Genomic DNA, 26968 nt, shown 5'->3' on the forward strand with positions numbered 1-26968 from the left:
GGAGTTAGGAGCGTAATTAATTTATGCAGTTTACTGATAACCCCATGCCATACAAGGCGAAAAGTAGAAATTAGTCTCCCGATTGGGCAGTAGGTGAGTTTCCGCATTCAGCTGGAGTATATAGGCAGACTGAACTGCGCAATAATCGCCATTTTGCCGCATCCCCCATAGTGATAACTGTGCTCCAGGGCCCTGGGGTGAGGACAACCCCAGGTCAGTCCAGCTAGCGAATGAGGCTTGCCGACCCCCGTCGGCAACAGATATCCAAGTTTATACTTACACAAGATAATCATGAAATTACTCATGGGCTACTTTGAAGGTATAATCTTGAAGTACATACTGTATTTCATTAGGTGAAGGTATATGTGTTTTCCCCCCCGCAATGTTCCTCTAATGGTTTCCCTTTTCAAGGCTCTTATGTGTAGCTCTTTTTTTCCCTTTATAAGCACTTTTTTACTTTGAAGGGGAGCTGTTCTACATAGGCAAGCACTTCTGTTGTTCAATCTGCTGCAACAGGAGTGCTTGTAAAACACCAGCTAGAAATGGCAACTACTAATTGTGCTTCACAGAATGCACATTCTTTATCTTGCACAATTTTGCAAAACTGTGAATTCAACAAAAGAGTAGGGTTTAAATATTTTATCTGGTCAAGTGTTTATCTGCTGAGTTATGACTATATAGGAAAATTACATTCCACATAGCTTTTAGGTTAAAGGCAATATTGAAACTTTAGTGAGCATAATCTATAATTTTCTATCTGTGGAAGGGTATTTTTCTCCTAACACTGTTGTTATTCTTAACATGCATTTTATTGACTGTAACAAGGCTCTTAGGAAAGTGTAATCAGACACGGTCAATGAGCTCCGCTTGAAGTTTTGCTATTAGGCATTGGCAGAATGCTATTTATTCAGTTAAGCTTTATGTCTAAATGCCATTCAAGAGACTTTCAGCTGCTTTTGCTTGGAAAACGTACAGCTCGTGTTGGACCAGATGGTGAGTTGGCAACTTGGAGCAGTCCTACAGAGGACGTAAGGGCAGAAGGGCCCTTGCTGCTTTGCACAGAGCACAAATGGCTCCTTCACGCAGGAGATGAAGCTGCTCCCCTTCCCTGGCGTGGCGACTAGGTGGCTGCTGCAAAACTGGAGAGGAGGGATAGGGGAGAGGATGGGTGCAGTGATGCCTCTTGGTAAACTTCCTTGTGCTCGGCACAGGAAAGGCATTGGAAGAGGTTGGGCGCTTGTTGTCCCCTGAGCTGCTCTTTGAATGGGATGAGGGTGCTGTAGCTGAACCTGAAAAAGGGCAGGCTTTGCAGTCGTTGCTAGTGAATAGTTCAAGCCTGCAAATCTTAAATGAAGGTGATTGTTCTCTCCTTTAGTTAATTGGCAATTTTTAAATAATGACATATTTAAAATATGTTTGGTTATTTTGTCTGCTTGTTTCTGTGCAATCTGAGAGCCAGAAAACAAGACATCCAAATCAATATACCTGTGTTCATAACAGGAAAAAATCAGTAAAATTTTAGACTCTTACTGTGATATATTATTTAAAGTTATTTTAATGCCAGCTTCTTTTGTAACTTGTCCTCTGGATTTTGCCAGGTGCTGTGTTCTTCATCAAAGAAATAATGTGTATTTCAGTTTTGATGTTATTCCACAATGTAGTTCAGTAAGATCTACTGAGGATTATTGGAGTCTCCATCTGTTCACACCCTGAATAGGAAGTGCTGCAGATGACAGTGAGCAGATGTGTTCTGACTGTTACACTCATGCTCAGAAACACTGAAACTTTGGAGTGAGAAGGCAAAATTACTTTAGTCCAACACAGCTTTTTTTTTTTTTTTTTTTTTTTTCCTAAGACTGGCCTGAAAATGATTTTTCTCTACCTTAACAGCCTTCTAATGCTGATCTTTTTTTTTCTTTCCCTTGAAATAAGCCTTGTTTGCTTCCCCAGACAGAATACTGGATTTTACTGCAAATCCAGAATGGCATGTGATATCTTAGAATATACTGGCTATGGACTTCTGCTTACATTTCCTTTTCCTCTGGCCTAAAAAACGTTGAGAGAGATTTTTCATCTTGAAGATTTTTGCCTATTTGTTTAAATGTAGGGAAAAACATTTGCACTGAGCAGGACACCTAAAACTTCTTAGGTGCCTGTAGGTTGTATATTCAAGAAAGATTCTTGCTTTACCTTGAGTATGGGAGGGGTTTCAAGTCTCTGCCTCTCTCAGGGGAGCATTTTAAGTCACACAGAGTGAGACCAGTGAAAGGGACACCAGTAGTTTCAAAAAACAGCTGTCTAGTCTCTTAGAGAATGGATTGTGCTGCAAAAAGTGAAAAGGCATCTCTAAGCATTTTGATATACACGTGTGTGTATATCACACATGTATGTATATCATGCATAATAGAAATGAAAAAATATGTATACTCATCTCCAAATGGAGGTTAATTTGGGTTAGGCATATGCTGGCAGAGGCAGCTCAGCTACAGGGTGGATGGCCACGCAGCAGTGAGTGCTGGCACATGGAGAGCAGCCAGTCGGGACACTGGAGGCTCTGGCTCTGACATTTGGACTTGTGCTTGTGGCTGCATCCCCAGCTGACCCAGGAACCTAAAAGCCAGAAGCCACATTTGTATTGGAGACCGAGTTGCTGCAGTGATGAGTGTTCCCACAAGTGGTCATGGTAAAGCAGAATGAGAAGGGTTTCAATTGATTAGTATTCCTGCTTCCTCTGCAATTGCCTCAAACATTCAGGTTATTAACAACATGACCCTCATTTGCCAACAAAGTTAACCTAAAAAAGATGCTGAAAATAGAGTTGCACCACGGGAAATGTTGGCAGCTGTTAATCTAAAGGTGCTGCATGCTGCTTCCTTGAGGCTTTGGGAGGGAGGTTAGGATGTGATGATGGTGGGGTTAAAATCTCTAGGTAGGTTGTGTCTGGTGTCTCCAAATGTGGTGAAAGGTGCTGGGATGCCGCTCAGTTTGTGCTATGGCTTCATAGAGAATGCTGATATATTAATGCAATGATGCTTTAACACTGAGATTCTATTTAATTTTTAGTCTTTATGTGTGTGCTTTGTGGGTTGTTTCAGGGTTTTTTTGTTTCTTTTGTTTTGCTTCCTTTTCCTTAAGTATAAAGTACAATTGGGAAGTGGGCTCAATTTTAGAAATTAAGGATTTGGGAGAATATAAATGAGGTCACTACATAATTCTTTGCTGATGTGCTAATACGATTTCTCCCTGATCATTATGAACATACCTGTAAAACTAAGTGTTGTGTCCACTCTAGCACCAAGAAACTCGATTCTGTTTTATCTAGAGAGGTATTGAGATTATTTTAACATCTGATCCTTGGGTCTTGGATCTTGCAGTGATTTGTGTTATAAGATCCAACGGTATAAGTCAATGATTTATTTCTTTACGATGTAATGTGTGCAGCTGCTTATTTCATTTGAATAAATTTGTCAGTATTTTGTCACTTGATGTATTAATAAGCTTTTAGTTTAAGGTTTTATCAACATCAGGGATGGTATAAAAGAACAAAAATAAAAGCCCTCTTCTCCAGCCTCAGTACTTGACATAGCTTTGATTTTCTTTCTTAGAAAAATCAAAATTTTCTCTCTCAAGTAAAAAGCTAGCTTTGTACTTAAAATCATGATTCCCACTTGGCAGGGATGGGAGTCATTTGGGACCAACTCTTTCTGAATCATGTGTTACTGTTTACTGGACAGCTAATTCAGCACTTCAGAGAAACGACAAAGCTGCAACACTGTTTACACTTTCTTCTAAACAAATAAATAGGATAAATTTGCTCCATTACAGAAAAGCTCTCTTTTTCATAGTATAACCAGGACTAGCTAGATGAATGAATCTAGATGAAGATGCTATAAACATTCTGTGGATCGTAACGGAAATGTACAGCAATATGTTCTCAAACAGTGATTGCTAAGCATTACTATTATGTCCTTCAGTTGATCTTTTCAATAGGAAAATATTTTTAGTTTGCATATAAGACAACACAAGCAAATGCTGAATGCAGTTATTTTTGATACTGCTATTTAAAAACTTCAGTCACTGCACAATGGAAAAAAAGATCTTTTATAAGAGAATGTCTTAGGACTTTTGCAAGTTTTCTCTTATTCCCAAACTTGGATCAATTTCATTAACATTATTTTAATGTATAAGTATAAAAGTTATTTATTGAATCTTCACTGCAGTCTTGGTAGAAAAAAAGCCCCTAAAGTATGTGTCCCATTATATAAATAAAGCTCACATATAAATGTCATATTGGGATCTATAGATGGTATTGTTTATAGCCTATAAAACTACGGCCACTTCGAGACTACTATAAAACAAATAATTCCTTTCTTAGGAAGAATGCCAGCAGCATTTTTTAGGGTGGTGACAAGTGGTGGCTATGGGTGTTACATGAGAGGCTTTCTGTTATGTAGGTGTAAAGGTACAAGGCCTTCTGTAGGCCCAGCTCTGAGAAAGGGAAGATGAATATTCGTTAAGTTGTTAACAAGCTGCAGCCCCTGAGAAATTCATATTTTGTGCAGGGTAAGACTACTAGAAGTAAAACCCACTTTGACAAATTGTCGTTAGCTTAAAAAAACACATCATGAAATGTTTGTTCACTCACTGAAAGATATATATGGAACCTAACTGTATGGTGACATGCTCCCTACTTCTCAGAAACACTGGGCCCATCCCAGACAAAACATGTTGTCTGTGGACTATCACTTATGCAAATATTTGCAGAAGAAATGCTATTGCAGGATAACAGATCATCTTGTTAAAAATCAGGTAGAGATAATGCAGTTTGCTACCTTTGAGTAAAGGAAGGAATTTGGATTCAAATCTTGTACAAGAGGACAAGCAAGGGAATGCCTGTGGAGTAGTAACTAATCCTTTGGAGATCAGCTGCTAGATGGCAATGAATAGGAGGTCCTTTTTCTTTTGGTTCCCTCCTTTCTACCTATATTTAAAACAGTTTAAAACATGAAGATTACACTTAGCTTATGTGCCCCTAACAAGTAAAATTCTTTTCTGTATTTGTTTTCAAAATTTGTCAAATATTGATAACGGGGGGAGGAAGAAAATGATTTGGAGAGTGATCTTTACATGTGTTAAACAGTTCCTTTCATTTGCTAATTTGCTTTAAGGTATTGTAATAACTGTAATAAGCTGGCCCTTTTTGTAGATTTAATGTCTTATCACGTTCTTTTAAATGTGATCTCTTGGTCAAGACTATTTTAATATTTGGGTTTTTCACTCCCATACTTTGATGTGCTGCTTAATAGCAATCCTTGCTTTCTGGAATGAGACTTATCTATATGTCCATCACTTTCAGGACTACCAATGGAGAAAAATTACTTTCTTGAACTAACAATGCATATTGAGTATAAGCATTAAATGTAAAAAGGCGAACAAAAGTGTACAGAGGATTATATTAGAAGATACTCATTTAACATGAGTTGCCTAATGCCAGGGTATTTCAGTAATTATTAAAAATGAGGATATTTGAGTATAACAGGCTGTAGTCCAATATAATTGATTCTCTTGCATTCAATTAATAAGTTTAATTTTATCTTAAATTTGACAATCTTAGATGCTCAACTAAAAAGGCCATTGATTTCACTTGAATTATAGCTGGAGATTAGGTTGGGCTGTTCTCTTTCCTTGATACTTTGAGCCTTTACAAAGTACTTTAAATATGATCAAACACCTGGCCGTGCTAGTCTGCTATCCTGTAATCCAGATAAAGTTCTACAGATCCCTGCAAGATGCAACAACAAGACAGCTGTAATAAAAAACAAACAAAGGCTTTTAGGGACTGTGATTCTCTCTGGAAATTAAAAGCCCTAAGATCAGCAGCACTGAAAGCTGCATGAAGGCTGTGGTAGAAATTGATCTCCAGCAGTTGCCATTAATTTTGCTGTTCTACATGCCCTCTCTGCCAGGATAAAGCAGATGTTTCTTCAACTAGATTAGAGCTATTCTCAACAGCCCCAGTGTCTTGATTGCACCCCTGGTGCTGAGTGATCTTTCATGGCCCACAGTCTACTTGAGGTTTGATGAAAGCCCACAGTAAGAGAGAGCGTGGAGGAAACCATCATTGGTACTCTCCTTTTTTCTCTGGCTATTTCTACATATATATTTGGAAGCATTCAAATTGGTATTCCTGCAATTTCAGTATATGCAGAAATAATTTGATGTGATTGTAAGTGCAAGTTGAAGGACTAGTAAAAGAACAAGAATAGGCAGATGCAACATGGATGGATTAGGGAGGGCTGAGCAGGAAAAAAGTGAGCTATGGGAACAGCGTGTATATCCCAGGATACTGGGGAGCCAGCAGTGTGATCTGGAAGCTGCATTCATGCAATGGAGATTTGACATGGAATATTTTAGGGTTTTCTCAGGGGAATGCATTTTGTTTGCAATGTGATAATGGCTACTGAGGTAGTTAATGACCATAGCTGTGCAAGTGTGATTTTTGTCAGTCCAAGACCACAGAGCAATTCATGTCCCTTTGTCTTACGTGTATATACTATTAGTACCTCCACGCCACTGTTTTAAGCCTCCCTTGTTCCACATATATTGCCAGGTTATGTATCCCTCATCTTACTGATTGCAGAAAATAAAAAGATGGCTTAGTTGTTGTGTGGCTATACAGAATATTGCCTTTGCACTGCTTGCTAGTCTTGATTGTTCTCTGCATCTACAGGCATGAGCTTGATATCTTGCAACACAGGGCTTAAAAGAAAGGGGGGAGGGATCGAGAGGAAACTGTCAGGGCTTGGAAAGAGAGGTGCTGCTTCCACAAGGAGACTAAGCCAGGAGCTGGGGTCAGGCAGTGCCCTCCCTGATCAGGGCGCAATGCCAGCGACTGCATCAAGAAGCCATCAGATAAAGTGACATGATGAGTTAGGTCCATCAAAGTGCCATGAGGAACAGGAGACATAGGCAAGGCTGGCTGCATCGGAGGTGCTGAGGTCCATCAAGGAAACAAGGCCAGAAGCAGGTGCACCTGTGGCACAGGTGATAGCTCAGGAGAGGAGCGGGTGGCCAGGCCTGTGATGGGCCCGTGAAGAGGGGGTGTAGGCGAGAGTCCCAGGTGAGGCTGGCCAGGGCTGCTAGTGCCTGGCCACTACTCAGGGCCCTGACAATCTGTTCTTAACATCACCCTCATTAGTTCTTGGGAAGTGTAAATGGGAAATTCTCTTGTGTCTTGCCATGGGAGCAGAGCTTTGCAGTCATCGTATGAGATGCCCTTAGTAACTTTAGGCATTTTCAGATTGCTTTGAGATAGCTATGACAGTTATCTTTTATTTTTTAATAAAATTTGTGTGTCACTGGCATCCTTAAAGTCATACTTACAGCTGGAAAATCCCATTGCAAAGGCTTTATCTTGTTAAAAATATTAGTGTGGAGCAGCTTTACTCTGCAAAAGATTCTGTCACCCATTGGTTTCAGCGTGCTGTGCTCCATTTTAATTAAGCCACAGAGCTCTAGCACTGTATTTTTCCCCACTTACTATTAAAAGTGTAAATAAGTGTCCCCTGCCTCACAGAGGTAAAGTGGGTGACTTTTCAGGCTTGGACATGTGGGCCTTTGAATCCGAAATGGATGGGTTCAAAAGCACTTCAGAAATGTAACATTTTGTCATACCGCTGGATCAGCCTTCCTTGTTGAACGAGCGAAATTATTCAGGAAAATTCTGAAGACACTAATATGAGTAAAAATGTTCTTCCTTTTTTATTAAAACTGTATGGAAAAATGAGTCTTGTAGAAGGTAGGTGTAAGGAATGCATCAAGCAGTTAGAATGAGCTTATTTAAAATATATTAAAAACCCTTACAATTTCAGTTTCTACAAAATCATTTGCAATATTAATTAAAAATCATCCTATTACTAGGCAAAATGCTATTGTATTTTTTCTAGTAATTATCCTCTGATTTCAGTGAGATTATAGCAATAATCATTTCTGTTATGACCTTTTTACGATGGTGGATACTAAAGAGATCCTCAAACTCTAATTTTGAGAGCATGGATAAAGCACTGCTCAGTGCTGAATCAGCAGTGTATTAAGATAGAGAATACTTATCTGGAAAATATTTATAGAATGCAATTTATTTATTTTCCTAAGCTTCTCAAGAGATTTTTTTTTTTTGCTTGCTGTTGTATAATTTAGGAGTGTTTTTCTTATATGAACACAAAGAGTATAATACCATTTATTCTTTTTAGTTCTTTTTTTGACTGTAGTCAGCTATTACTTCACTACGCCTTTTGCACACACAATGTGCAACACAGTGCACAATCCCCTTTTTATTTCCCCAGAAAAACTGTTTTATTTTGTTAAGTAGTATTTCTCACCTGTTAGCTGTACAGTATTTTGTCTGGCATAGTTATAGGTAGTTTGCAGTATTCTGTACCCGAACTGTATCAGAACTGTGAGGTTTTTGTAACACTTATTTTTCAGGCTTTTGTGGGAAAAAAAAAAATCATCTCTTTGCTCATAAAGATACATAAAAATATATAAGTCTTTGATATACACTGTGGTATAGTATAACAGAGCACTGACAGATAGTGGTAGCCTGTGGCAATAGGAAATCATATTTCAATCATCTTGAAATTCCCTTCTCAAATATATTCTCAGAACTGCATTGAGCACCTTTCCCTTCTTTGCCAAGTTTCATCTCAATGACTTTTGTTCTTGTCTATAGCATAAGATGAAATGAATAAATTGAGGTATGTTAGGAATTAGTTTAAATATAGAATAGGTATAATAGGAAAATCAAAAACAAACAATTAGCAAAGATTGTTAGTTTTTCGTGTCACTTTCTCAAATAGTTTTGCTTCTTTCTTCTTATTGTTTGTGTAAATATTAGATCTATCCTGCTTTGTGCAGCATCTATCGGTGCAAGCCGTGTTACGTTGAATTACGGAGCATAGAAGAGAAGCCAAGATACTGGCGTGCATATTTTTCTTGGTCTATGATTTGTGACATTATCTTGGCTGAGTCACCTGACAATGTTTTATCTTCCCCTTTGTGAGCACCATATACTGCCTAGGCTTCACTTTACAGTTACGAAACAAGCTAAGGTTTAGATTTATGGCCCATTAGGTACTGTGCTCCGAAGGCTGGATGGAGGCACATAATCTATGATGAAGTGACTGATTTCAGAGTAGTTAGTGTTACATACCTCAATGCTAGATTGCTGAACTTATTTGAGTAGTCCTCCTAATCTCTTGATATTCAAACACTGTGCCTGAAATATGTGAACATTATAAAGGCTTGTATTTATTAGTTAATGAAAGTACAAATTAAATTTCAGCAACATTTTATGCTGATTTTTCCTCTTCAGGCCTGATACATGAATTATAATGCATCATAGAGACTTGAGCAAGAGAATTGAGTATAGAAGAGATTAGGTTGATTCTCATATTTTTGCACAAATACATTACCAGTTTCCTTCTCTATAGCTATAGTTGTCAAAGAATATTACAACCAATACCATATCCATCTTTGGAGAACACAAAATACCTAACAGAAATAGCTGTTTTTCGTTAAATCGGTTCTTCCTTGTCTTACTTCATGTCAATCTGACTGAGAAGAATAAAAATGCCCTTTATCCTAATGCTTTCTCAAAGAATAAATATTAGGGACAAGTTACTATCCCTTAGGAAAAGCCAGCTATGGTCCCAGGCCATATGTAGTCTTATAGGTACCTGCATCTGAGGCCTTATTCTTTTGCAGCCCCAACCAGGCCATTTTCTGCATTCCGTGTTCTCTCTTGCTCATTAAAATAAGATTCTGAGCAAGAGGATAAGTAATTAATCAGGATTTCCATTTCTTGGTTGAAATTGGAAAATGGAAATTTCTTTCCATATGAGAGAAAATAAGTTTCTTATTAGTTTAGTAACCACCATTAATACACTTATTTTGCAGAGTTCCAAAATATTAATTGCCTGGAGCATTGGCATAAGTGAATATTTAGGAAGCAGAACTAAAAAAAGAGAAGAACAAATGTTTCCCATTTTGAAAGTGACTGTTCAGCTGGATGATTTTTCTGGTGAGTAAGCAATAGGAATATTTTCTTTTAGCTTACTGAAGGAAGCAAGTCTTCAGTAGTCTAATATTGCTACCTTTATCCCGATGAACTGGAACCTGCCAATCTTTCCTTATTCTGTATATCCAGTAAATCAATAGGAAGCAAAAATGATTTTTTTGATTAAAGCCCAGGACTGGAAAGCGGATTGGACCTCTGCTTACCGCTTTTTTGGGATTTCATTTTATGATCTATGTTTTTGAGCCTGTATTGACATCTCTAGTCTCTGCTTCTTAATGACTCTGAGACTTGAAGGCAACTTCTTTCATTTTCACGTATTGCTGGTGAAACCTGGTCCTTAATTTCTGTAATCTGAAATCATTAGGCAAACAGACTATATTCATAGAAATGTGCCTATTGTCTCTGCAAGGAAATACCCTTGTGAATGTCTCTTATTTGACTATAATCATGACTTCCATGGAGGAACAAATAAAATATTCCACGTGATGCATGTGATGTGTAAAACAATGTGAAACTAGTCATTTCTTCCATATAGCTTATTACTAAGAAAAAGTATTCCAATGTTTTAGAGTTCCTGTAATGATCAGGAGTGTATCAGATGTCTCACTTTAGGGATTAGCTCCTATTTTTTATGTTCCTTGAGTATGGAAAGGTTTTCTACTACAACTATAGTTAAGTATTTTGTATTTTCCAAGTAAAATGTAGGAAGACTAGCTACTAGCCTTGTTGGTTCATTAATGAGTTAATGCTTTTGAAAAGCTTGAGCAAAATGTAAACTATATTATGATCATTTTTGCTGGACTATGTGACTCTTGTGACATCCAGTAAAAGGAAAATTCTATTGATTTATTTCCAAAGATCTGTATCTGCAGAATACTGTCTCACTATGACCTTTACATCTTTACTGTTCAAAAATTTATTAAAAAAGCCAGTGGGAAACAGTTCGTGTAGCACTTTTTCAAGATGAGTTTTAGTCATGACTGTTGTAGCTATAATTCATTTTGAAAAATCATTCTGCAAACTTGGGAGAACAAAACTTGCAGTAATTTGCCAAACCAGTTATTTGAAAACACTTTGACCATGCCACTCATCAAGTACAATTTGCCTTTTATTTCCTAAAAGCACACATTTTCAATTTAAACACACACAAAAAGGATGTTTTATTTCTAAGAAACTTTATTTTTTTCCCCGCAAGATCTGAAAGAGTATTATCAAACTGCACACTCTGTTATGTGATCTACAGTGTGGTCACAAAATTTAATTAAGGCTACGTTACTAATATGCTCTTGAACTCAGCCTCCTCTTTCACTTGATATCCTTCAATAACTTCTTTTTTCCCCTTTGCTCGCGGGGTTTTACTGAGCACCGTAGGTTCAAAGAGACTCTCCACATCTCCAGCCATGGAGTGAATCCTCTAACTCTTGTCTATGTCTGCAAAGCTTGTGCAGTAGGTGGCTGGTTCCTGTCTGAAAGCTCTGACTTGAGTCTTTCTAATTGTGTTGCTGGTAATTTTGCTCTTACTTAGGAGTTCTTTGGATTCTGGCCAGCTGTTTTGTCACAGGAACCCTCAGAAGCAGATACACGAGGGTCACTTTTGTTTTCTCAGACACTGAAGTTCACCGATAAGAGAGCTTGGGTTTTTTGACGTGGGCAGTGTGTCTGTGGCAAGATCATAAAGATGAAGAGAGATTTGTTGCCATCGTTAGCGCCTTCCCGAGGGGAGGCAGTTACCAATTTCTTTCGTATCAGCTGCCAGTCTCTGGTTCCACGTTGCGACTGCTGGAGCCGTGGTGTTTGCTTTCCTTTCCCAAAATAGTGAGGCAGCTGTGACTGTGCCACCAGCTCATTATCTGCACTTGTTAGATCCTTTTCCATTCTTCTTTTTGTGTGATCTGTATGTTCTTCATTTAAGGCAGGTTAGATAATTAACCATTACTTTACCATGGGTAATAAAATTCAAGCGTGCCAATCTCTTTGGGTTTATCAGAAGCTGTCAGTATTGCTGCGAGCATCTTCTTGGCTTATTGATGTTAAAGAAAATCATCTCATTTTTGAGGCTAGGACTGCTTCTCCTCTTCACCCCCATGTGGTTTCTGACAGTGTTGCTGTCCCATGTCCCACATGGCTGTGAGAAGCCCCTCCACTAAGAAGCTACAGTGTCCTGCTGGCTCCCTTTTAAATAGCACATTTACTTGTCTGGCAACCCAGCAGAAAAATACTGGGATGAAATTAAATGTTACCCATCTAAGGTAGCACTGAGCAAGTGGAACTGCATTACAAGAGAATTATGGCAGCAATTCAAAAATGTTGTCTTTTCTTATCAAAAAAAAATCATCTTTTTGTTGGAATGAAAGTTTCTGTTTCAGTTGGCTGCACATTGATCATAACACCTATGCAGAAATACTAAACAAATCGTTGCCTCAGAAATCAGTGTAATTTAACTGGTTACTGAAGCATATCAAGCCTAGAGCAGACACACACTATTTTTTCTCTTATGGGAAACACTCTCTACCCAGTCTGTGTTCTGTGAATCTGTATTTCTTGCTGTTAATATATTGTCAGTCTGCTTGAGAGGCTCCCTGGTCAGTCAGATAAAAACAGCTGCAAGCAGAAATTATGAAGTTTGTGAATCATGTTAATATATCAGAAACTATTTTTCTCTAATGTGAAATTATGGAACTGTGCAATGTGCATCCTGCAGTCTGCATAACAAACCTTAGGGGAATAACAAAATTTAGTTAGGGAATAGAACTCAAAGTTTAATGATTAATGATGAACAGTGCAAAGTATAATCCTTTAACAATGGATCAGCCTTGTAACAATTAAAAATCATCTAAGTGATAGCTGACACAGTGCCATTTAAATCATTAATACCCTGGGGGAAGTTGCTAGGTAGAAAACATTACAATTATTTCCAAACAGGGACAAACTTGAAATAAATGATATTCCTTAGATTTAGGGGTAACCTTGTAAACTAAAATACTTCGAGTACTAATCAAGGGCTTGCAATACAGCAGTCAGCATACTGAGCATACTGTTTGCGTATGACTTAAAAATGTGKKTTTTTTTTTTTTTTTTTTTTTTTTTTTTTTTKWWGGGGYTTTTWKWTTTKKTYTTTTWKAAATYTTTTAGATTTGATATATGTTGCTGGGTTCAGTCCTTACACTATAAGAACTTGCAGTCCTTACATCTGCTACAGTGGATGATAATGTGAACTTAGGTGGGAAAAATTGCAAATTACTATTGATATAATTCCAATATGAGCAATCCACATGCCTTTCTATATGACTTTCTTGGTATATTCTGAGAACTAAAGAAAAATGCTATCCCTGTTTACTTGCTTGCGCTTTTTAAACAGTGCTTTAGAACCTTGCCCTTTGCTTTCTTGTTTCGTATCCTGAATTTTACCTTCTTAGCCATATCTTAGTGCCCTCTCCAGTTTTGAGGGAACTAAGCAGCTGAGTCACAAAGCTCTGACTGAGGTGTTTGCGGTGCCAATGCTGAAACTGCCTTTAGCAAAAAGCCCCCCCAGTTTGGAAGTTTTGCTGATGCTGAAGAGCAGCAGGTCTGAGATGCAATATTTGTTTGTGCTTCCCTCTTCCAAAGCTCAGCTGCCTCGCGGGGAGCTGACTGCCCAGGCAGCGTGTGTCCCACAGGGGCTGCTGGCGATTTGCTCCTTAGCACTGCATGCACCTCGCTGGCTTAATGCAAGGTACCAATCAGCTCTCCTGGAGCTAAGAATTGAATAATATAACACAGCTAAACACCTGCAGAAAGTTTGCTAAAGATCTTAATCCCTGTGATTTTTCTGCTGATAAAACTTATTGCCTATTCTCATGCGTGTTTCATTCATTAGTGGATTTTAATATACAAGATGCAAGGGGAATATACAGGACAAATACACTGTTTACAAGCATTTACTCATCTTAAACTCTTTTACAGAATAAGATAGTGAAAACTGGTTGGAAGCAGGTTATTATTTGGGAGAATAATTGAAATTCTTCAGCAGCAGTAGAGCCTGCAATTGACAATGTAGGGAGATGCTGCTGTTTTAGCAGCTGGAGGTTAATGCATTCAGAGATATATATAAATTAGTAATCTATGAATGGGAGCTATAGTATTATAGGTACTATAAAATAGTATAAAGAATCTGAAGGAGTAGAAAGGTTATTTGAAATTTTGCTATGTTCCAAACCAGGCTGACACTTGTACAGTGTGCGGTCAGGGCAGGGCTCAGGTTTCTGCTCTGCTTTTGTTCAGGTAATGTCTCACGCTGCTTAAGCCAGCTTTGCTTTCTGGAGTCACATGCAGGGGAGCACTCCAAAACATTGCGGTGAATCAGCTTTCCTGCTCTATTGATCCTGCTCTATTGATCACGCTGGATTCTGTGTGTAAATAAGTGTGCTAAAGAGGAGAAATTCACAACTTAATAAAGCATGCAATGATACACACTAAATGTGCTTGTAGGTTGAACAACTTGAGATTCAATCTCGAATCTTCAAAAGTCCCATCACCCATGGTGTGAAGTGCATCCAAGGGCCGGTCACTGCTTTGGGTTCTTACGCCCTCCTTGGAGGGTGCATCACATCTTGTGCCTGCCTGGAGCAGAGCTCCAAGGTGGCGTTGACTTGGGAAGGAACCTAGTTTGCCCGTGTCAAAGTTGCTCTTTGCTCCTAGGCAACACGTGGTAAGTGGGAATAATCACAGGATCTCTTTCAAAATTGCACTTCTACTCCAAAACAAAATGCTAATTTATATGTAGTGAGTGCCTTGTGCACCCTGGGACAGATGTGCCAGGAGTCTACCTCTGCATTAGCATTCTATATCTAAACCCTAATTTCATGATTTAGAAACAGTCGGTAGCTGATTATCATTGTAAAATTAAGCAAGCATACAAAGATACAGATTCCAGATACAAAATCCAATGTGTATGTGTAAGGGAGGCAGTGAGGAGGAGGGGGGCGGCCTCTTTTCAGTGGTGGGCAGGGATAGGACTAGAGGAAATGGCTTCAAACTGAAGCATCGGAAGTTCCACAGGAACTTAAGGAAGCATTTCTTCACTGTGAGGGTGACAAAGCACTGGAACAGGCTGCCCAGAGAGGTTGTGGAGTCTCCTTCTTTGGAGATCTTTAAAACCCGCTTGGATGCAGCCCTGTGCCACGTGCTCTAGGTGACCCTGCATGAGCAGGGGGGTTGGACTCGATGACCCTGCGTGAGCAGGGGGGTTGGACTCGATGACCTCTGAGGTCCCTTCCAACCTTCGGCATTCTATGATTCTATGATATACCAGTGTATGTACATCTTAAGGACAAATATGGAATCAGAAGAGTGGAGGTTTAAATATTAATTCCTTTGTAGCTGGTTTCTGTGTGTATATATAGGGTACACATTTCTGGAACCAAATAGTTATGTGTCACAGAGTGCATCTATTTGGCAGTTTGATATTTGGTAAATGCCAAATTAAGTGATGTTGGGAAATCTCCACACTAATACCATGCACTAATGTCTTATTTTGCAGTTGGTCTTTCTTATATCTCACTAGGCACAAGTGATGTATGTGAATAAATGTCTGACTTAAGATTTCTCAGAGGTAGCTCACACTTTTAGAATTCAAAAGACCAACCTTCTTTATAAGGATGATCCCCAAAAGAAAAGGTAAATCTCTCTTGCACAGCAGCCTAGCAGTGAGAGCCAGGATCATGGAACGAAAAGAATTAGATGCAGCCTGGAGGGAAAAAAAAAAAAAGCCTAAAAGACTTTGCACATTGCTAAAGTCCTTGGTTTCTGTTCTTTATTGCTTGCTGTACCTCTTTCATGTAAAAGTACTCAGAAGGAAGGAAAAAGAAGAATCTGAAACACGGACCAGAGAACCTCAACTCCTGGCAAATGCAAGAAGCCTAGACTTGATTTGGACTTGATTTGTTGTAGGTGTAATAAATACAGCATGATTAATTAAAGTGATAGTTTCAGGACACTTTTATGTAATCAAAATAGAAGGTACTTAATGTGTTGTTCAATATTTTAACCCATTAAGGATTTTAATAAATATTAACTTCATATTTTTTGTGTAGAACAGCTATGTTGAATCTACATTGAATCAACTAAAAAGAATCTTTATTGTGCACTTTTTCCTCACTTGCTTGAATCACTTATTTAATAATCTATGTAACAGAATCAAAGCTGGAGACCAAAATCTTCTAAAGCTAAAACAGCAGACCTCATATGCTTTTGTTTTATTCCTGTAGGCAGCAATGGGTTAACTGTGCACAAAATTATGACCAAGATCAAAAAGGGGAGTAAAAAACACAAACAAAAACTTAACAAGCAGACTTGCATTAGATATTGGTGATGGAACTGTAAGCATGTAGCAGGTGAATATGAATAGCAAAATAAAAATAATGACTTTCATAAAATGATCTAAAATAAATTTTCAAGTATTAGAATGTAGGTCTCACAGTTGAATGTTATTTTTCTGTCAGCAAAAGATACTAAGAAAAAATTATCTACCCCACTATCATATTTTTTGGCAAGGGCAGGGTTTGCATTTCTAGAGGTAAGCACCAGGGTTCCTGTTGTCACCTCTCGACCATACCTGATCTTAACAAGAGTTTTTTTCTAGATATCTATTACACATGAAATGTCTGTGTGTGTAAGAAGTATTATTTGAGGCGTGCTAATATCTGCATATCCACCTTGTGCATGCAGTAGCTTAGACTGGTTAAGCCTAAGTCCAAAAGGCTGCAAATTAAGGCAAGAAAACAGCATTTGAAACGGGTTTTACAACAGCTCCCTCTTCACACTTTACCTCCTTTATCCTGGAAAGCTCAGAGCGACGTAATATTCAGACTAGTAAAAATGAATTATCCTTTGTACAAGAAGGCTGTGTCAATATTTTATTGTACTGCATTCACAGCCCTTTCATCCTGCCAGTGTAGTAATATTATTCACCTATCATTTTTTCAATAGTAACATGAGGTCATTAATGTTCATATATCTAAATAGGATCTGCAGAGAACAGAGCTTTTGTCCAAGTGTTTCAGTTCCTCCTTTTCATCAGCAGCACCTCCAGTGGGGGCAGCACAGCCAGGTTCTGTTCCCAACACCCTGGCACGTCACTGACACCCATAAATGTGGATTTTGTTTGTGGGCCTTTCTCTTTTATAACAGAGAACAACGTGACCTCATTTGAAACCTAAAGATGTGCTAAAATTAAAAGTGTGATGTAAGAGATTAATATTTGCTAATTCTTTTAATTGCTACTGCTGTCAGGAAATGAATTCTTCCACTTTTTCTCTCTTTAAAGCTTTCAATATGATTTTAAAGATATATATCATATCTTAAATATGATAGACATATCTATTCAGTTAGTGTAGCAGCTGGTAAGATTTGTTGTTTTGTCCCCCTCCCCATGTACCTTAAATATTCTTGCTATTGAATTTAGGAGGAATGAAAATCAGCTTTACTCTCTTCCAAAACCATTAGCAGGTCTCTTTGGTTCCACCTCCTGCTTATCCTCCCAACCATATAGTAGCAGTCAGGGAATGGAGAAAATTCCTTTTGGTATCTTGCAAGTATATGTTCAAGTTTCATCGTCTTTAGGACATGCTGCCTGAGTCCTGTTCTCAAGAAAAATGATATCCTGAAGCAAAGCCATTCTCATTATCTCAGTGTAATGAAGATATCAAATATTATAATTTCAAGAAACTGTGAACCTTTAGGATAATGTAGTCTTAACATACTCCATAATTTCATTTATTCAGTATAATACTAAATCAGTGGGGACAAGGACTATGTAGAGAACATATTAATCATCTTAATCAATGTTGGTATAACCTCCTTTTGCAGTTCTGATGTTAAGGCCACAGTAGTATCACACAATGAATTGTCAGCAGTCTGAAGCACTGAAGACCATGGTCATTTAGATGTTATAAATAATACAAAGCATAGCATGAATTAAACACTCAAAAAAATTCTAACATGAGAAATAGAGGGGCTCTAGTTATCCAATTTTTTTAAATACTGTCTGAAGTACCTGGGAGTTAGCTTGTATTAGCTAGCTTATTTATTAAATCAGGGTTTAGCATCCTGCATTAAGGAAACTGCTGGCAAGGAATGGGCATGGGAATGTTCTGGCTGCTCCGTTCGCTGCCTTTGGGTTCCAATAAGCAGTATTTCAGCCCTTAAACCAAGAGTGCAATAACATAAATGAGATTCCAGGTTGACTCACTGTACCTGGTGTAAGGTTCTTGAGCTTGTGTATTTGTACTGCCTACTAAAAAGTTGACAAAGACATTAAAATCGAGTGAATAGGGAGCTCTCACTGTCAATAGAAATTTCTTTCTTTTGTACTTCTTTCTTTAAATCTGCAAAGACTCAAAAATTATAACTCTCACTGGAAGAAGCTTTCTTTTTAGAGAAAGGTAAGCCTAATCTTCAGGCAGCCTAAATCTAAATAGTCCCAGAAATCTTCTGATGATATTTCTTACCTTCATGAGTGCTGCAAATGTCTTCTCTCTGAATGGTCTGTGACTTGCTGCTGTCTTCCTCAATTGTGTTGCTCTCAACTCATTCATGTAATGTTGTTTACCGCTTTTATCAAGCGGTGATGTTAGTGAGCAAGCTCTGTTCTTATACTGAATGATGCTATTATTTTTTACCTAAATTATTCGACCAAAAATTTGCAATGCTCAAAATCATAAAGTCATCTTGCCTTTTTCCTTCTTATAAGCCCCCCTTCCTATTGTCTTTTGCATTTTCTGTCTCCTCATCTTTCTCTTCCTTGTAATTTGTTAGTGAGTACCTGATTTGCTTTCTCCATATAACAACAGTGCAACTTCAAACCTAAAACTAGGACTTATTGCATTGTGTTTAATGCTGGAAACAGCATTGCCTCGATCAATCCATTGGCTATAACATCACTATGATAGTTTGTTTAAAAAAAAAAAAAAAAGAGAGAGAGAGAGATTAAAAGAGATAGGAATAAAGGCTTTTTTTTTCTTTTCTTTCTAGTCACTGATCTTTGTGATCATGAGCAGAAACACCGTTCTCTATACTCAGGAGAGCATTCAGCACAACAGCTTGCTACTACAAAAGCAGCATCCTCAATAGCAGCTGGCAGTCATGATCAAAACTAATTTGCAGTTGCAGCACTTTCCTATCAGAATATAAAACTGGAAGTGGCATAATATTATGTATCCTGCAAATATCCTTGTGGAGATTGTGCTATACAGTTTAAGATATAGAGCCACACCTAAGTTTGGCTTACTTTGCTTTATTAAATTAAAATAAGTGATCCTTCATAGCATTTTGTAACTTCATTCAAGAGATTACAGCTTCTAAGCAAAGAAGAAGTCTTATTTTCTTCTGCTTCATGCAGCAGTATTTTCATTTAAGAAGTAACTTTCAGGTTCTATTACTGGTGTCTTCTCCTTACGGCAGTTATGGGCACAAACCAAAGCAGTGGCAAATAGGAGCTCTGCTTTTGAGAAACTTACCAGTTTTTTATCTGCCTTTTCAGGCAGATTAATTCTTTCATTGTTATTGCTTTTGGTGTTGCAAGGGTGGGGGAAGCACTTAATTATGAGAGAGTTAATATTTTTCTTTACCGGCAAATATGAAGTTCTAACATCATCATTTATTCAGAAGAAAAATGGCATCGAGTTGTAGGGATAGCCTGCTGGTAAAGGTAGATCTTCGTGTTCACTGATGGCTTTTTCAGCATGCTCTGCCTTTCCCTCTGCACTGCCTTCCCTCTGAATTGTCAAATTATAGTTTGATCCAGCATCCTGAGTACAAAATGCAAATTTTATCATATGGAGATATCTTGTTTGAGAGCTGCATTTATTTTGCACCTTCTTGAAATGCACAGTTCTTCTTGTAAGAGGTCTTGACTATTTTTTAGCACTGTGACAAGACTCATTACTTGGTAGCCGGTTGAGTGGGCTTTTATGACCACAATGATTTTAGGTTCCAGTGGGGATGAGCTTTCCTTTCCACCTCAGCTGTGCAGCATCCCTAAAGATAGAGTGGCACTGGGATGATTCTGCATCCATATCAAGATGAAGTGCAGGCTGCCCAAAGCACAGGAAATTGCTCTTTCATCAATCTTCCCAACTTCATATTGCAAAGAAGAAATGTGTCATAACACACATCCTTACCAACCAGTTCCGACAGCCAAATGTTCTTCTTGTTCTTATCATTTAGTATGAAAAGGAAAGGAGATTCTGTATTATTCCATGCAAAAGTGGCTAAGATGTTGTTTTAGATATGTGCTATATAGCAGAAATTGATGCTCCAAAATTGGGGGCTGTTCCTTCAGACTTTTGGCAAAACTAGTTGTTGGCCACTTCTCTAAAAAGGCAAGAAAAGCTGTTCAAAAAGAAAGATATGTCTAAGCACTGGGCCAATTTTACAAATGACTTAGTCTGATAATTAAGTCACAAGAAAACACAAACATCTTTCATTTATCTGTTGTGTATGAATTATGGATAAGAGCAGCAGTGATTACAATGCAGGATCTTTGGGTAAAAGCCTTTCATTTTTGTTCTAGGGTGTTTGTTGGGATAGAAGGTAATTGTATAATAATGTGAGAACAAACAAAAATCTTTACTATCTTACATGAGCTCCCTTACTCATTTTATCTGTGCAGGCTTACAGATTTATATGTGTTGTCACACATACATGACCAGAGCTTGATTAAATTTATTAAATGAGCCAGACCTGGGGGGTTGGTGGCAGGTTGCCTGGAGCAGAGATCAGAATTGACTTAACTTAGAAGCAGGGCGAGTTGTTTTTAATTTTGTTTCTTTCTCATTAAGACCGTTCTGCTTCTAGGTAAAAATATAGAGGATTGACTCTGTAAGTGAGCTATAGACTTCTGCAAATCTAGAATAATTCTAGAATGGTGAGTACCACCTGCCGTTTCCCAAAATAAAAATAGGCTCATGGGATGAGATAAAGTTGTGTGCTTATTCTTAGTTTGAGCTAATTCTCCAGAGATTTTTACAGCTTACCTACTTGAACTTGGTTTTCCGCTTCACTTTTGTTGTATTTTTATTTTCTTTGGTCTAGTTTTGTAAGGAAGCAGAACCAGCTTGTCCTCTCAATGGGTTGAGACAGAGCACAAGCAGAACTGCCGTGCGTCTGGTCAGTTTGTATCCACAGTTCCACACAACTGTGTGGAATGGAAAACTAGACTTTTTAGATTATTTTTATTCTGGTAGCAGAAAAAGACTTTACTCGGATCAGTCATGATCTGCTAGCAGATTGTGAAAATACTGTTGAGGAGGGGGAGATGGGAGGAAGAATCTGCTGATCAGCTAGTGTAATGAAGATTTTGCTTCTGTAGACTTCAAAAGCAGATTGGTACGAACTGTTCAATTAAAACTTATTTGCAGCTGGAGAGAAGGATACTAAAGAGCTTTAGCAGATGCAAAAAGTCTCTGTTCTATCATGTACTCCAGGCACAACTACAGCTCCTACAGCTGCAAGGCAAAAGCAGCTTTGGCGTCTAAAGCAAACAGTAAACAACAGATAAAAGCAAACTGAAAGTGCCATAATATTTTATGGACCTAAGTTCTCTAGACTTTTCAGTGCAATAACAATATAATTCTCGTTTGGAATTTATTCTCCAATTGGGTAGCATTCCAAGTATTAAAAATGTATTAACTTCTGTCTGCTATAGCATGTGCAAAGGGATTGCCAGGGATGCTGAATGGGTATTTTGTGTTCCTCTTACAGAGAGTTGTTGGTTGGTATGGCTTAGATCTTCTCAGAGACAGGCTTTCATGGCATATTGCTGTGCAAATTAACCTTACTTTGAAGCAGAATATCTTTTCCTTAAGTGTTCTATTAATTTTATCAGTAGTTCAGATGGAATCTTTGATGCTTTTAGAAGATGCATTATTTATGTTTTTTAAAATGAAATTATAGAAAATAAAAGCAAATCAGCAATTGAAAGGTCACATTTCACTGTTTCTCATCCTGCTTTCTCAGCCCACTGCTGTAACCCTCAGTGCACCTTGTGCCATTCCTGAAGCCACTCATGCTTCCCCGTTCTGCTGCCCTGTTCCTCAAGTGTGTCTTCTTGCTGCTGCCAGCTCCTGCTGCCCACCTCCCAGAAGTGCTGGTATCTCTCCTCGTGCCCACTTGTAGGTCACTGCTCTAAACTTCTACCCTTCTCTTTGATTTGCTAGGCTAAGCCTGGATCTTTGCCACTGCCTTCTTGTTCCTCACTTGAAGATTCCTGCACCTTTTTGCTCTTCCTTACTGCTACATCTGGCATGAGCAGAGAGGAGCCAAGGTGAATTCCTGTGCTGCTGCTCCTGGCTGTGAGCTGCAGTGTCAGAGTGCAACAAGGGCCCAGAGCTGAGGCCTGGGTCACCGCAGGCAGGCGGTGGCAGTGGCCTCGCTGGCAGGGCTCCGTTCTGTGGGACCTGAGCGGGGCTGGCGACGGGATTCTGGTTCAGCCAAGAGTTCAAGGGGCCAGAGAGGCATGGGACAAGTCTGGGAAGTCAAGTGTGTGAGGCTGGGTTGGCATGGAGAGCAGGGGCCTGGCTAGTGAGGCCACTGCCACCACCTGTGGTGACCAAGAATCACATGTGGTGATTGAAAAGCAAAAAGAATTGAATTCACCAATTCGAGGTTTTCTTCAACAGATTTTTCAAGTTTTATGTCTGCTATGAAATAGTGATTCAGTGTTGAATCACTTTTTCTTTTTTCATGTTGAAAAAAATGTATTCTGGATACATTTTTAATGTATGCTCTTCTTGAACATCTAAAAGCAGGGTTTTAGATACCAGATACATGTTTAACTAATGTCACTCTACATTTTTAACATGTACTTACACTGGTGCTTGCATGTAATAAATAATTACTTATAATAAGTGGTTGAAGTACAGGATTGCAGAGAGATCTGAAAGACCTAGGGAAGTTATCTAGTCTTTCCCTGCCTAGAAGGAGTCAGAAGTCTGGATACATCAGTATTTAAGTTTTGTTTTCCAAGTCTTGATTCTAACAGACTTTGCAGATGGTTAACATATTTGTTATTTTTCCTAAGCATGCAAAAACAAACAAAATCTGCATAATCTTCCACTCATTCATCAGTGGAATATATGGATGATGTTTTCAAACTTCTAGATTCTTGTTATTACAGCATGGTGTTATTTAGCCAAAGGATATTACTAATTTTGCCTTACAACAAAAGACTAGTTTAAACAAGTGGGTGATTAAAATACAAAAATCTTACATCTGTTACCAAGAATCACTGTCTTTGAGTGAAATTTTGCATTGTATTTCTGACATATCCCTGGTTCTGCTTAGTGGACAAAGTTCATGGAGTACAGACCATTAGAACTTCAAGTGTGCGAGAGATTCCGGGGGTATTTCTTTGCATCTAGGTGAAGGCAGGGTCTCCTTATCTCACTGCAAGAATTCAGGTAAAGAGAGTATTTTCCTTCACCCTTGCAGAAGCTTTCACACACCACCCTCCCCCTCTTTGGTTTTTCACTGTGCTTTTGGTTTGTTTTGTGGCTAAAGCAGGCAATCCTGCAGCAAACGTGTGCTCAACCACTCAGGGCTTCATCCCTGCTAACGCTGCCTGTGTCCTCTGCCCCATCTGCCCACTAGCCCTTTTTAGTCGTTATCATTCTTTGTTGCCTTTTTGTTGTCTTATTGGATTTTACACTATGCTGTTCACTCTTCCTCCTGTTATAAGAGTTCAGGAGCAGCAGGGCAGCCTTGTTTGTTGAATATGTGCCAAGGCAGTCTAGTCAGATGGGGAAATGGGAGAAAATCATTGACAGAAGTTTGAAAAACAAAATGCATCCATCTTCATAGGAGCAACTAACGAAGTGAACAGCAGCAGGCAAAATTTATCTGTTTTGCAGGAAGATTCCCTAGATCATTATACGTTGTCACTGTAGGAAAATATGTTCAGGGCAAAATTTGCTGCCAGTTCTTAACTAATATATATATTTTTTCTTTTTCTCCTAGTCCTGGCATATGCACTGTAGCTAACCTACCAGTGTCTGAGTTTCTCTGGTACATTTAATGATATATTTATGTATAAGAATAGTTTTGGTTTAAAGAATGACTTTTTTTGTGTGTGTTAAAGTTCAAGCGCTTGCGTAGAATTTTTTTTTTTTTTAAAGATGTCTCTTCCCAACATCCCTGTATGTACTGGGTTTGGGATGGGAAGAAACTGTTGGATTTCCTCAAACCATTCAACTGTATTTGAGTTTTTCTTCATCTTCACTAGAAGTTTTATGGTTCTTAAGTCATTTAATAATGTTGAGGAGCATCTTAGTGACTCAGAAATTCCCATTCTCTGTTACATGGGAGCTTCAATTCAACTGATAAAGCTGCAAGTATTGCTTAACCTTTAGTTGCAAGCAATTAAAATTCAAACAACCTTGTAGCAGGGAAGGAGCAAGACAGCCACTGTGTTCTCATAGCTTGTTTATCTGTTTTGGTAGGCTACAAAGGGCAATTTGTTAAGAAGAAGAATGCACTTTAATTCATCAACATTTACAGTTGGGCAAGTGCTGTACAATATAAACCAAACTTCTCCCCAAGACCGTGCAAGACTGGGAAACTTTACAAAATGTCATTCAGAGGTGCTAGTTCTATGAACAGGTCCTGTATGCATAGTCTAAGAAACGTAAATGAGAATTTATCATAAAGCACAATAGAAATACAGAGCCACATGAAGTGGTGGTGATTGCTGTGCCTGTATGAGAGCTCTGCATCTTGTTGAATCCCCCAGAATAGGGACTGCTAGCACTGCTTGGGTGATACTTTTCCTCATTTACTTTGTGGATGCCGGATCTTGATGATGTCTTGCAAAATCTGTGGGTTGGCCATGTCACCTAAAGCTTGGTTAGGATTTATCTCGATGCTTGCCTGGTCTTGCATCATCAGACTTGAGCTCTTGCCCCTCTTTCTGAGCCCACATGGGATTACTGATGTGGAGCATCTGCAGCCACAAGAGGAGTCTCTTGTCTGCAGAGCACCTCGAAGGCAAAGGCTGGCGTGCTGCTTTTGGGGATGATGTTGTCCTTTGTCGTGTGAAATTATTTTTCTTTTGGCTTACTTACTACATGACTTCTTGCAGACTGTTATCAGACAAGCACCAAACCCAGTGCAGGAGGGGACAGCTTAATAGTGAGTGTGGGATGGGGCACCAAGCTGTCAGGCCCGCTCGGGCTGCAAGAGAACAGCAGCCTAATTATTCTCCAGTGTATCACAGAGTTGCTTCTCTGAAAGGCAGTGTGTGTTACTGTCACTCCTAACAACAATAAGCTCAGAAGAAAATAATACCAAAGCAAAACAGCTGGTGCAGTGAGGGAATGGGGTGAAATCTGGGCACCATCTTAGGGAACCTCATCTGAAATGTATATTCCTAAAAACTACAGACATAGCGGGGGAAAGAAGCATTTGGTTTCATTTGCGATGTCAATGTTATTTAATATTAGGACTAGTTAAGACTTAGGACTAGTTGAGCTCCACCTGAAGAATAGTGAGTTCATCTGTACCATGAGGCTGTTACCTGCATGGAGTGAGCATGGAGAAGCAGCAGCTTTATTGGGAAGCTGGGGAGGTTATTGCTGAGAAACGGGGAGAAATTGGAATGCAAGACCAGTCCACAGATGATTAATGAGGGAGGTTTCTGAGGCCTTCGAGGTACTAAGAACAACAAACAAATTTGAGGTTTTAGAAATACCCAAAAATGGCTGCTCTTTGCCAGCTGTGAACCACCATGGTTTCGAAGTTGTTGGTGTAGTATGGAGGAAGATATGCAGTTGGATATCCCTTTTCATGGAATAGAGTTAGGGCCTTTTACCTGTTAATAAGCATGTGAAAAGGAAACCCCCACAACCCCATCCATAAACCTGCTGTGTGTGATGCAGTGCCTGAACCACAGAGGATATCGAGTCTGTGACAAACCCTGCCCTCACAGGAATGGCTTTCCAGAAGGAAAGAGCTGATGCTGGCAGTGGTATTTAACACAACCCGCAGTGGTATCCTGTGAAGCTTGTGGGTTCCTGCATTTCGCGGTCTGCCTTATCCTCATACTGTGCTGGGCAGCTCCGTGAGACACAGCAGTGCTCCGGCTGGGAGAGCTCCCGTCCCTCCTGCTGCCTCGTGGAGAGCAGGACGTCACAAGCTCATCTCTTCCAGCAAGGGCTAAAAGAGTGCTGGAGCAGCAGAGCTCCTGGAACAGGCTCCCATTTTATGTTGCAAACATCCTTAAATATCGCTAGAGCAGTAAATTGTCGTGGAGTTGTAATCAAGGGGGATCGAATTAGGAACTCGGAGACCTCGTCCAGTTAAGCAGTATCTTACAACCCATTCCCACCCAGTGATTCCCTCCCTCCCTCCCTCTCCCCCTCACACACACACAGAATTGCAGAATCCTTAAGGTTGGAAGGAACCTCTACAGATCGTCCAGTCCCACCCCTCTGCTCCAGCAGGGACACCCGGAGCATGGGGCACAGGGCGGCGTCCCAGACGGGTTTGGAAGATCTCCAGAGAAGGAGACTCCACAGCCTCCCTGGGCAGCCTGTTCCAGAAATGAGTCAAAGAGAGTCTGATAGTGCCCTGTCCTGTGTTGTTAGGACTCTGCATCCTTTAGGCTATTTGTGAAAGAGTTGGCAGTGAGCACCCTTAGAAGCCACTGAAATTTGTAATACAGAGAAACCTCTGAATGGGAAAAAAAAAAATACAGCATTCCTGTCCCATCCAGTGTGGGGATAATATCCAGGTATATCTAGAAATATGGCAGCCACTCTGAACTCCATTTATAATAATTTCCTGTTGCTATGGAAAAGTAGCATGCATCACCTTTTTTAAAAGCTAAAGTGAGAAATTTTGTTTTGCATATTTTAAATGAAA

At 39.1% G+C, this 26968-nt stretch overlaps 1 protein-coding gene across 1 annotated transcript in view; it reads left to right on the forward strand.

The window, feature by feature from the left end:
• The first annotated feature begins 10057 nt into the window (after positions 1-10057).
• The window catches only part of KCNIP4 (potassium voltage-gated channel interacting protein 4), a 115863-nt gene continuing 98952 nt past the window's right edge, over positions 10058-26968 (forward strand). The window contains exon 1 of the mRNA XM_026052393.1: positions 10058-10078. The gene's annotated coding sequence lies outside the window, so the exon portion shown is untranslated. The remainder of the gene's footprint in view (positions 10079-26968) is intronic.

This window comes from Nothoprocta perdicaria, unplaced genomic scaffold, assembly GCF_003342845.1.
Source record: "Nothoprocta perdicaria isolate Ctin4 unplaced genomic scaffold, notPer1 scaffold_88, whole genome shotgun sequence".
In the NCBI taxonomy this organism is placed as follows: domain Eukaryota; kingdom Metazoa; phylum Chordata; class Aves; order Tinamiformes; family Tinamidae; genus Nothoprocta; species Nothoprocta perdicaria.